Below are 4,085 nucleotides of genomic sequence, written 5' to 3'. Positions count from 1 at the left end.
ATATATATATATATATATATATATATATATATATATATATATATATATATGATTGTGTGCATATATAAGTGTCTGTGTATGCATATAGACAGAGAGTGTGTTATTCCGTCGAGTGCTTGTTCGTGCGATTTTATACAATGCTACGAACAAGGTATATATATATATATATATGCACATACATACACACGAAGAAACACATAGACGAAATGCACACAAACACACAGACACACAGTATGTATACACGTATACAGATATTCATATATGCATATATCAATCTATACACAATCACACATGCATACACATACATACACATACACACACACACGCTCTTACTCACACATGCTCACATATAATCTATTTGTTTTATGTCTAATTGAAAGTTTCAGATGTTAGTTTTTGTCTTAATTCCTTGGTTGTACTTTGTTATTGCAGAACATTTTAGCACAAACCAACCCTCATTATATCGTATTTTTATCTTAAATATTTGCCATTATTTACCGAGTCTGAGCTATATAAGTTAGTAAATGTGATGTAGACAAAATCGTTAGCACAATCACACTTTTTATAATCTGTGTTCTAATTTCAAATTTCGTTGATGTGAATTTTGTCTTCTTGGTGTTAGGCCAATCATGGCTCTGTGATTAAGAAATACGTACCCAACTGCGACAAGGCTTCGGCTGCCGACTCTAGGTCAACAAATTTAGGCGGAGCGTAAATCGATTAATTTGATCCCAGTGATCAAAAGGCGCTTATGAAAGGCAAAGTCGACCTCGGTGGAATTTGAATTCAACTCGTGAAGACGGACGAAATGCTAACAAGAATGTTGCTCCACCTGATAACGATTCTGCCGACGCACCGCTCTACAGTGTGTAACATTATACTGTCTCCACTTTATGTAATCGTCTTCTTCCATCACATTATTTTTGTACTCGCTTATTATTAGTGATTAGTTTGTGCATATAGTCTTAGATAATCTGTTTCTACTTTTATCATTGAGCTTCTGAAGTATTAATGAACATTACCATTCAAGATATCGGTCATGGTGTTGTCATTCTTACCAACATTTATTTCCAGTTTACAAAAATATTACGTTGTATATACTTCCTTTTGTTTCTTAAACTTTCTCTCTTGTTTTTTCTTGTTCGAATTCTGTTTTTTCCTCTTAGTTACTTTCCTGTTTAACCTTTAACGTTTCTATATGGAAAGAAAAGATATTTTTCTCATTCGCTTGCTTTTTAGTATGTTCTAATCCTTCTATAATTATTCTGTCGCAGTTTTCTATTTATAACAGACCCCATTCTTCGCATGTACGATTTATGTATATCTATCTGAATCTTGACTGAAACACTCCCAGTACTTTCTTGTTACCGTTTTTCTCTAAACGAACAACCAGCCTCATCACCTCGAATCACGGTGTCCTTCTTCAGATACTAGACACTATTGTCTGTATTGTTAGCTGCCCCTAGCAGTATATTTTTAGTCTCCTGACTTCCTCTCTCTCGGGTTTTATGTCTCCCTTACCGTTTTTCTTATTCATCTATTTATTTTACTTTTTCCCATTTTTTGATATTCTGTTTAACATTAAAAGTTCATATTAATGTTTCAGTGCTTATTATCTTCACAAAATTTCCCCCAAACCTTTCTCTTATCTCTCACGCTTACTTACGCTCTCTCCCTCTCCGAGACTCACAATATGCATTACTGATACCCTCTTCTCTCTTATACCCCTCTCTCAACAATTCCATTTTCTATCGTTTTTCCGACGTTCTCTCCGATTTCTCTTTACCTCCCCCTTTCTGAAACTCTACTTAATTCCCTATACCTCCATCTTTTTCTCTTTATTCTATTTATGTTTCCTCATCCTTCCTCCACCCCTCTCTCTCTCTCTATCTTTCTCTGTTGCACCACTTGTATCCTCTCTTTCCTTTTATTTCTCACTATTTTCTCTCTATCTTCTTTCTATCTATTTCGGCTAACACCACTTTTGTCCTATCTTCTCTCATTCAATCTTTTCACCAGTTTCTATGTCCCCTCTCTCACATTTTCTCTAAAATATCTTTATCTACTTCAAGACTTTACTTTCTCTATATTCACTCTCAATCTCTTGCTCTTAAAATCTTTCTCTCTCTCTCCCTCTCACGCTCTATCTTTCTTCCATTTTCTACCTTCCCTCTCTCCAGATATCGCTAACACACGTCTACCTCCTTTAACTCATTACTTTTATTGATAGAATTTTCTCAGCACGGTCACAACTTCAGATGTTTTAAGTTTTACAAAATACATTAAGCATTTTAATCATATAATACAGAAGCTGCCGAGAACATTATATTAAATACAACAAATAGCTATTAAAACAACGTGACAGAAACTCACATACATACGCACACACATGCATGCACACATCAATACGTATACATATGTGTGTGCATTTATTTGTGTGTGTGTATGACTGGTAACGTGAAGTGGCATGGCTCTGTGGTTAAAGTGTTGGCTTTATCATCATAAAGTCACGGGTTCGATTTACTGAATATCAGGCTAAATGACTATCAGCCGGTGGCCATACAACCCTCTAATCAAACTCCACATTCTGCCCACTGAAGTTTAGCAGCATACGTGTTTTTTTTTATATAACTGAAGGTGATTATATAGACTTTAAAAAACAACTATGGAAAGTTTAGAACTTGCTACTAAGTTCTAATCGATTGTAAGTAACGGCTATACTCCTGTATATATATATATATATATATATATATATATATATATATATATATACACACACTAAAGTGCGTGCGTGTGTGAGTACGTGTTTGAATATTTATGAGTATATACCACAAACATCTGTACGCAGGCGTACACACATACAAATGGGAACACAAAAATACACATATCTTTTTATACACGCATTATTGTATTACACAGTAAATAGTATTTCTTGCTATTTTTACATTCACCATATTATAAACGCCACCTTTTCTCTCCTTCTACGCACCCTCTAGTTTTATGTGTTTGGGCATTGTTCAACTTACGGTACTATTATATATTTTTTTCCCCCGAAGTAGCATAAAGTAGATGGAGGGGACACAGATGAAGAAAGCTTTAGAAAAAAAAAAGAAAAAAGTATTTAACACGAAAATAGGAAATGAAATATTACTATTATTATCATTATTATTATTATTATTATTATCGTCACTCAATGATCCACTAAAAAGAGAAACAACTCGGAAACAAATAATTAATATCAAATATAAAGCTAAAAATAAAATTGAAATTATTAAATGACAAAATAAAGAAAACAAGAAAAAAGGAATCATTACGAAGAGATTTATTGCTAGATTAGATGAAGTAAACGATGAAGACGAAAAGAACGAAGAACAAAATGGCCAGACACGAATATAACATCTTTTTGTTTTCGCATTTTTAGTTTTGACGGGACAATTAACTAACTTAAACTAAATAGATAAATACATGAAGAAGCAGCGACGGCAAAAATTATTATTTTTTAATGTATTAAGTAAAAACAAACAACGAAAGAAATAGAGTAAGTGAAGAAAAAAAAATGGAAGGAAGCAGACGATAGCTATAAAGAGAGAACACGGGGCAAAATCAAATAAGGAAAAAAATATAATTAAGAAATTAGCTAATACTACAATGGAATAGTACAATAGTGGAACGAATAGTAACATCCAGGAAGACATTAACGGAAAGATTTCGGTTTAATAATAAGATTTAATCAGGAAAAATATTCTGGCCAGTATTTTTGATGATTCAACTTTTAATGATTTTATTACAACTACAAAAAAAAAAAAAAAGAATGGTGAAATAGAAATCAATAAAAATAAATAAATGTGTACGAAAACCCAACAGAATATAACTAAAACAATAGAGCAAAACTTAAAAAGGAAAAATAAATACACAAACCTGTCAATATGAAAAAAAAGCCAAAAATATACAACGAGAACAATACAGGGGAGCAATAATAATGGCGGTTGTGGTTTTCTATCTTGTTTGATTTTGGACGCCATCACTTCAAAATGTTATGTTGATCGATAAAAAAAAATCTAGGAGACTATTTAGTGTATATGAGA

The sequence above is a fragment of the Octopus bimaculoides genome, chromosome 15, assembly GCF_001194135.2.
Source record: "Octopus bimaculoides isolate UCB-OBI-ISO-001 chromosome 15, ASM119413v2, whole genome shotgun sequence".
In the NCBI taxonomy this organism is placed as follows: Eukaryota; Metazoa; Mollusca; class Cephalopoda; order Octopoda; family Octopodidae; genus Octopus; species Octopus bimaculoides.
The sequence above is the reverse complement of the archived record's forward strand: the minus strand, read 5'-3'. Positions refer to the sequence as shown.